Source organism: Terrapene carolina, unplaced genomic scaffold, assembly GCF_002925995.2.
Source record: "Terrapene carolina triunguis isolate 2854851 unplaced genomic scaffold, T_m_triunguis-2.0 Scaffold751, whole genome shotgun sequence".
Lineage (NCBI taxonomy): Eukaryota > Metazoa > Chordata > Testudines > Emydidae > Terrapene > Terrapene triunguis.
In genome coordinates this window covers 1801792-1811017 of record NW_020665102.1, presented here as the reverse complement: position 1 = coordinate 1811017, position 9226 = coordinate 1801792, and positions in this window count along the sequence as shown.

Sequence of the window (9226 nt, the reverse complement as noted above, 5' to 3'; positions counted from 1 at the left end):
GGGCTGGGGCAGGGGGTTGGGGTGCAGGAGGAGGTGTGGGGGTCAGGCTCTGGGAGGAAGTTAGGGTCAGGGGGCAGGCTCTGGGCTGGGGCAGGAGGTTGGGGTGCAGGAGGGGTGCGGGGGTTGGGTTCTGGGAGGGAGTTAGGGTGTAGGCTGGGGCAGGTGGTTGGGGTGCAGGAGGGGGTGTGGAGGTTGGGCTCTAGGAGGGAGTTTGGGTGCAGGGGGCGGGGTCTGGGCTGGGGCAGGGGGTTGGGGTGTGGGAGAGGGTGAGGGGTGCAGCACTTTCCTCGGGCAGCTCCCAAAAGTGACCTGCACCCTCCTCTGGCAGCAGCTCCTAGGCAGGGGGCCGGAGGGGTTTCCACACGCCGCTGCCTGCAGGCACAGCCCCCACAGCTCCCATTGGCCGCAGCTCCAGATGTGGGCAGAACGCAGAGAAACACACACACACACACACACACACACACACACACACACGGGGCTGCAGGGACATGCTGGAGGCTTCCGGAAGTGGAGTGGACAGGCAGGAAGCCGCCTTAGCCCCATTGCGCTGCCTATGGTGGCGGCGGGGACACTGGGCCCTTTTAAATTGCCTGGGGGCAGCAGCCAGGGGGGACGCTCTGGGGGTGGCATGCAGGGGCAGCGGGGAGGGCGCGGGGGGGACTGAGGGGATGCTCCAGGGGAGGCGTGCGGGGTGGCGGGGGGGACGCTCCAGGGGAGGTGCATGGGGGCAGCGGGGGCAGCAGCGGGGAGGGCGCAGGGGCAGCACACGGGGCCGGGGCAGAGAACTGGCTCCAAACTTTGGTGGAGCCAGTCCCCCCCCCCCCGCTCTCCTATTGGTGGAGCACGGGCACCATGGGCCCATACAACTCGCCGCCCCAGCATTTCTTCTCTCCAGCAGCAGCAGCATCCCAAACCCTTGCCTCCCATCTCCTCACAGGGGCAGTGTCTCTGCGGTGTGAAAATCACTGGCAGCTTTGCTCTCTAAGCACCAAACAACTCCCATCAGCATGGGAACTAGGGGTGCAGTGGGTGCACCCCCGGCCACCGGCTCCGCTCCTGGCTCCGCCCCCAGCTCTGGCGCCAGCCTTGGCTGCCTTACCCCTGTCCATGCCCCCCCCCCAAGCCACAGCCCTGCTGTCAGCCCCAGCTGTAGGGGGCGGTGAGGGGTGAGGACAGGGGTATGGGGGGGTGCAGCTCAGCACCCCCACGCTAAAAACTGTTCCAGCTCCACTGACCACTCCCCTTTTTCTTGCCATTCAGTCTGTGCTTTTGCAACCTTTCCCTTCAGGACTCAGCAGTTCCCTCCTTCTTCATCATCAACCATCATCCCAAGAGGCACAGGGGACAGGAATCTCCATAGAGCCAAGGGGATTTAGGAGCATAAACCCCACAGACCTTCCATGAGACTGCGCATCCCTCCTGCAGTGAACAGGAACTGAGCTTGTGCAAAGCCGTAACTAGTAGATCATCGCAGCTGGGCAGGACAAAAGACACTGAGGATTAAATCCAGGGCCTAATGTAGGCAAAGCATGCACCCTACCACCGAGCTACGCAGCCCTCCCGGTAGGTTACACCCAGAGCAGCACCCCATGAACTTTCCCCATCCCAGCATCTCAACCCCCTTCCCCAGCCTGGGCAGCGCTTTAATGCCACTACTTCGATACAGGCCATGGCAAAGCGAGAGGCCCCTCCTGATTGTTTAATAACAACTGGCGACCCTGGGGATGTTTTATTGTGCAGATTAGAAACGGCAGCTAAAACAGCCAACTCCCCAACCCAGGATTCAACCCAGTACAGGAAACCCTCTTTGCAGTCTAATTACTCACGTCATCATTCAGTCACATACAGACAACATACAAAAGCCTGCTGCCAGGAGTGTCACACACATTCACATGCTAGGCTCCCCAGCTACACCGCTCTGTTGCTATCCCAATGGTGAGAATACCAGCATGGTTTCTCTGGCCTTGGCTACACTCGGGACTTCCCAGCGCTGCTGCGGCAGCGCTGTGAAGCACGAGTGTAGTCGCGCCGCCAGCGCTGCCAGAGCTCTCTCGTAGCGCTGTATGTACTCCACCTCTCCGAGGGGAGTAGCTTGCAGCGCTGCGAGGGAGCGTGCAGCGCTGCAGGCTCTGATTACACTGGTGCTTTACAGCGCTGCACTCGCTGCGCTCGGGGGGGGGCGTTTTCACACCCCTGAGCACAGCAAGCTGCAGTGCTGTACAGCGCCAGTGTAGCCAAGGCCTCTGTGTTCTGATTTCACCTGCTGCTGTTGTTCACAGCAATGAGTGATGCATTGTTCCAAAGACTAAACAACCCCCTAAACCTGCTTTGATCAATCAGAATAAGTTACTGTCACCTGATTTTTGTCTGTCCTAGTAAGAATTGACTTTTGTAGCTTTTAAATTTGGGGACTTCAAGCTCTGTATTTGTGGTGTGTTTCCTAGCACACACCGAAATACTCACGGGGATCTAAGGAGGGAGAGTAGACCCAGGTCCGGTGGGGGGGTCGCGGATGGTCAACCACTAAACCACAGCAACAATAACATGGATGCTCTATAGTCAGCAGGATTCAAACCTGTGTCGGGAGACCTAAATGGATTTTTTAACAGAGGGGGTGGCTTAACAACTTGGCCACAAGCACCTAACACCCAGTTTTCTCACTCCGCTGCAGTTGTGTTCTCTTGGGAAGTCACTTCTAGCATCACTGTGTCTATTAGTTGATGTTGGTCCTGCTTTGAGCAGGGGGTTGGACTAGATGATCTCCTGAGGTCTCTTCCAACCCTGATATTCTATGATTCTATGATATATTCCATGAAATAACAACAGCAGCAGAAAGAAAGAGGAGAGTCATTATCCCACTTTCAGGGCAGAAGGTAGCCATGTCCCATCTGCTATTTGCATTGTAGGAGAAAAAGTGTCAATGGAATTTAATGCCCCTGGTCAGAGAAGTGACACAGAGATTTTGCTATACAATCACTTGTGCAAAGAAAATTGTGTTTCAGTGTGAAATTGAGGAGGGAACTGAAACAGCCCCACGGTGGCACCGTAAGCTAAGGAATGAGCGTGAAGGACTCAGAACCGCTCTCCCGGAGAACTGAATTCTTCCATTCACCTGGGACTAAAGAGACATTTGGTTGTTCTAAGGAGACATTGGGAAATCGTGACATTAAGTCAAACCTGGGGGGCTCAGGCTTCTTTATCTCTCTTAACAAAGTGACCTTGATTCCTAGGAAGGGAGAAAAGGCCTGGAGCTGCCTTTAGTCGCATGCAGGGGTCTCCTGGCTAGGGTTATCATACGTCCGGGTTTTCCCAGACAATGCCTCTTTCTTGAGCCTCTGCCTGGGTGGATTTTTCAAATAAGAGTCAATGTCTGGATTTTCACAAAGCAGATGCTGCAGCTCAGAAAGAGCCTTGATTGGTCCAGTTCCTGATTGGCCTTCCCCCATCTGCAGCTGATTGGTCCATTCCCCTGCATATGCAGCTGTCCTATCGCACCCTGCTCCCAGCCCTGAGGAAGGGTGGGGGGTCCTGCAGGGAGTCACTGAATAGTGGCTGTTGCTGCATCCTCTGCTTGCACCAGCCGCCCCGCCACCGTGACAGGGAGTGACACCTCCAGTGAGTACCCCTGCAGCAGGTACCACCTCCAGCAGCCCCAGCTCCTCCTCCAGCGCCCTGAACTGTGATTCACCCACTTTTCTCTTAAGTGTGATAATGGGGAAAGAGTCATTTCTTTGCTAGTCTCCGTTTTGTATTTTTCTTGTATCAGGCTTTTTTTTTTTTTTAAACTCTATCTAGTTAATTGAACGTTTGGTTAATTGGTTAGCTGACTAGCTAACTAGTGATTTCGGAGGAGGAAGAGTTTGCATAGATTCCAACTGAAGATTTCTCCAAGCAAGGGGAAATTGGGAGGGAAGAGATTGCTGTTGACTGTATAGATTTGGTGATCAAAGACTCTGAGACTCACATGAACTAGTCTCCGCCTAAGGTTTGGGGGAATTCTGAGTTTCTTCTCACTGTGTTTCTGTGGGGACTGACCTGTTTAGCTTGATGTTTTCTGTACTGATGTTTCCGTATAACTGTGAAGATCATGTAGGTGGATTATAAAGTAGCCATATCATGTTGTAGAAATTACATTGCAGTGATTTATTATTCATGTTTCTTTATCATAAGATTTTATAAAGCTCGCACTTAAGAATTACGTTTATTCCTTTTGTTCTTTTGGTGACTTGAATGTGGGGAGGTTGACCCTGTGTAATCCTTGCTGAAAAACTGTAGAGACTAAATTCTGGGTCTCCAGGTGTTTTTCTCTGGGTTTTCTTTACGCACCGGAGAAGAGCAATGCCATAAACTCTAGCCCATCCAAAGGTGACACTGGCTCAGAGCTGATCAGCAGGAGGCTCTGAGTTAGTGTCAAAATCACAGCTTTCCAATCAGGGACTGAAGCCCAGTCCCGCATGTGACAGCTGGGGATAGTCACCACTGTACTCACGAGGTAGGAACTGGCAGCTGCCTCTGCACAGGGATGTCGGGGCGCTGTGGCTGCCAGGAGCTCCAGCTGGGCGGGGGTTGCGCTGGGCTCTGCAGGGTGGTTTTAGCTGGGAGAAGGGTGAGACGAGGGTAGTTTGTATCTCATTTATCGGAGGCTTTGCCAGCAGGAAGGCTGTGAGTCCCATGTTGGGGGGTATCAGTGAGGTCTGAGCTGGGGAAGCAGCAGGGGGCAAGATGGGGAGTTTTTCACTTGATCACAATGAAACTGGAAAACCTCTCCCTGTGCTCCAGCAAAAGACTCTCCTCTATCCCTTAACACTCCCCCTCCATGAAAATCTCCATCCCTGCCCTGACACTCAGAGACCCCCTCACTCCCAGGCAGATTTTTAGCTTTTCTTATTTTCATTTGGCCTTCTACAAACATTTTATCCACCAAGATGATCAAGGACATTTACAGTGTGAGAAAGAAACAAATCAAAACCAAAGAACCCCCCATCCTCACCCCGCCCCCACACATTGATCTCCCCACCACACAGTTTGGATCTGACATTCTAGGCAATAAAATGCAGCCCTCTGTTGGCCAGAGAACAAAGCCCAGCCTCCCATGCTGCAGGGAAGATGCCTGCTCCTGACCCACCAATGCCCTAGCTGCTTCTGTCTGACATTTCCAGCTGTCCAATACTGCTACTACCCCAGGGGAGCCATTGTTGACTGCAGTAAACGTTTGTCTTACTCTGGATCCTGGGATTCTATAACAAAGGGCAGTGCATGGTTCTGTGATCCAGTGATCCTCATTCTAATCAAGCTCCAGCCCGAGCATCCTTTCACTTTCCCACCCTGTAGGAGGGGAGACTTTTAACCGTGCTCTCTGTGCTATTGTACACAAGTAAGGAATGAGAACAAACCCTGACATTCACTCTCTGCTTTGGGAGCCAGGTTTGCAGTTTGAATTCTGTATTTCAGACCATTTCAAGTGCGGGCATTGTGATTCTTTTCCTGTTTCTCTGGGGTTGGGGTTTCCATTTGCTTCTAGCTGTGATGGCTGATGCATTGGACTCGAAATCCACCAAGGCTTCCTACTCAGGTCAAATCCCGCTCCCAGTGAGGACTGCCTTTTAGCTGAAGTTCCTAATCAGGGCAATAAATCATTCTGAACTCCTGAGACAGTCTCAATTCACTCCCCATCAGTAAGGAGAGGAAGGGCCAAGGGTGAGGGGAATTGTCAAAACCCTAACCCTAACCTCACCCACCCACTCCTGTAATAGACCCTAATCTCTGGCTGAGTTCCCGAAGCCCTCAAATCATGGTTTAAAGACTTCATGTTACAGAGAATCCACCATTTGCACTAGTTTAAACCTGCAAGTGACCCATGCTCCAGAGGAAGGCGAAAAAATCCAGGATCTCTGCCAATCTGACCCAGGGAAAAATTCCTTCCCGACTCCAAATATGGCGATCAGTTAGACCCTGAGCCTGTGGGCAAGACCCAGCAGCCAGACACCTGGGAAAGAATTCTCTGTAGTAAATCAGAGCCCTCCCCATCCAGTGTCCCATCCAGGGCCATTGGGGATATTTGCTGTTAGCCGTCGCAGATTGGCTACATGCCATTGTAGGCAAGTCCCATCACACCATCCCCGCCATAAACTCATCCACCTCAGTCTTGAAGCCAGTTTGGTATTTTGCCTCCACTGCTCCACTTGGGAGGCTGTTCCAGAATTTCACGCTTCTGATGGTTAGAAACCTTCGTCTAATTTCAAGGCTAAACTTGTTGATGGCCAGTTTATATCCATGTGTTCTTGTGTCCACGTTGGTGCTTAACTGTTGTTTATGTGATTATTATTGTAGCATAAAAAGAATCGGCAGTGGCAAAAACTGATCCAAAACTTTATTATTCTAGATTGTCCCCATCCTGCGGGTGCATAGTACAAACACCTCATACAGCTGGAATTATAACACTGTGTAGTAGGAAGAGAGCCCGAGACATACGCCCTTGTATCAGAGGCCTGGTATGAGGCCTGAGGCCTGGGCTAAAGTAGTAGTCAAAGCTTTACTGATATAAAGCAAAGACAAGCTATGAGCAAGAGGCAGGCCCTGCTCACAGAATCTGGCAAGAACAGGGCTGATATTGCAGAAATTCAGATTCCTAAGAAGTGCTAGGCACAGAGTACTCACGCAAACACGTCCCGATATGAAGTGGTACCAGAACATCCCGATATCAAGGACGGTACAAAAACCTTCCCCAACGATAACAGGAACACACTGACCCCTCCTCAAAGATAAGGTCAGGATGATAGTACGTAACAGAGATGTTTTGATCGACCCAACATGTACAAGGTGATGGGTGATAACTAGCCACGTCAGGGGACAGTAACTGTGTCAGAGGGGCTGTACTAACTTGTTTGCATTGGGGTATAAAGAGTGTCTTTGTCTACCCTATGGAGGAATGGAAAGTCCCACTGAGCTGGTCCATTGTTACGGGCATACATGTCTTAGTGGTCCGGTAGGGTCTGCGGGATACTAATACCGTGCTTTGTCAACAATAAATATGGCCTGGAGCCTTCGTATCTTGATGTCATTGGGTGAACTCGAGGTCTGCTGTGCCGGCTGTCTGCGCAGAGCTGGGGCAGCATACAGGGAGAACACACACACACGCACACACAGCCGAACATCTAACCACACCGGGGACCCTGACGTGACATCTACCTACACACTGAAGACAAGGAGATACAGATGCATGTTTCCACCGTTTCTGACTTTCTCATATTACACAATGGTGATTCCTACAGATCACTGTATAGTCCTGCCCCCTGCAGGCCCCCTGTGTTTAATGACCTGCTGGGATTTGGGACATAAATCCTCTGACACTTGTGTTGACAATGTGATTAGAGCACAATGTGACTGAAATTAAACCAATTCCAGACAGGGAAAAAACACATCACTGCATTGGCCAGGAATTGAACCCAGGTCAACTGCTTAGAAGGCAGCTATGCTCACCACTATACCAGCAATGCTTTTGTTGAGAGCAGAGCTCCTAGGTTCTACTTGACAACATCATCAACATCTTTGCCACTCAGTTCACTGATGACCTTGTTGACACGTTCGTCATCTGCATCGATACCAACGCTGTCGAGGATCTTCTTGTTAGCCTGTGTTCCAGCAGGCAGTGCTCTTGCTCCAGCCGCTGCTGCATCTCCGGCTGCTGGTGAAGGCGCACCTGCAGAAGAGAAAAAAGAGGAAGAGAAGAATGAAGAATCTGAGTAGGTTCTACTTGTGCAACCAAAATGACTCATTGCCACACAGCAGGATGGATGGGCAGGAGGCAGCCTGTCAGCTCTGAGCACAGACAGGTTCCCAGACCCAGGGTGGCTGAAAGATGGAAAAGGGGCTGCAGGCTGGGGTGGAGCCGCATCACCCACAGCATAGGCGGCAGGCTGTGACAGAGGTCCCTGAAAAATACTAGGATCATGTCTACACTACAGAGCCTGTATAGCTGTGGTACTGTAGCTATGTTGGCATAACTCCATAGTACAGACACACCCGACAGTGATGGGAGGGGCTGGACACTGTGGCTCAGAGCCAGGGGACTAGTCCCTGTCCCCCGCTCAGAGCCAGGCTCCTCCCCCTGAACCAGGCAGGGGCAGCTATAGGAATGGGCTGCAGCCGCCATGGACTCCCTGCACTGCAGCAGCTGCTCTGGGGCTGGGATTGTCACAGACAGAGCAGGACTGCTGGGGCAACTGAGATATGACCAGCCCCTGCCCAGGGCTCTGCCTCACTGCCCGACCCCAAGTCTGTGCCTCTCCCTGCAGCAATGGTGACTCTGGACCCAGATGGGACAGATTCCCATCTGGGAGGGCCAAAGGAGAAGGTTCTCCCCTCCACTCCAGCCGTCTAACTGCTCCCCTGCATGCTGGGCTGGAAGGGAGTTATCACTGGTAGTTGGGACAGGGGCAGTTACTGGGCCTGTGGTGACACCAGGGAGTGTGTGTGACAGTCTATTCATCCTTTTGACAATGTCAAAGTTTGTGCAAAGTATGCCTTGTAAGATATCATTTAAAAGCTCATAATTTGCTGATCATTATTGTCCTGGTAAAATATGTCCGGCAACGTTATATGTGAAGTTATAAGATTCTACTGCATGATATTACTAAGACAATTCTGGAGGATGGTCCCAAACAGAGACAAAAGGCTAGCCAACGCTCCAGCCAGGTGAAAACAAGATCACCTGAGGAAGTGGCCATTCATCAGCAGGAAAGAGTGAGCCTGTTGCTTTTCATTCCTGATGTGGTGCCATCGTGTGGCAGTCCCTTTTATTAAATAAATGTGTTTTTTCCCCACAAAAACATTATTTTCCTCCTAGAGACACAGGAACTGATTAATTTACAAAGGGGCAGGTGATCCTGAGGCAGTGCTGCAGGGAGAAGGAAACATTTTCAGCATTACTAAATTAATGTGTTGTGCTTCACACACAGAGAGAAAATTAACAATTATTGGAGCTACCAACACACTTCACAGAATGAAATAAACACCTTTACATGCAACAGGAAGGGTGCATTAAATAACTCTAAAATCTGTTCTGGGCAATGCATAAAAAGATATTGCATTGAACAATCCACTTGATATAATTAATGTACTACATAATATATAAAGAAGTTAAGAAAGATGTGGTTAAAAATTAATGTGTTGTGCCTTTTACACACACACACACACACACACACACACACACACACACACACACACA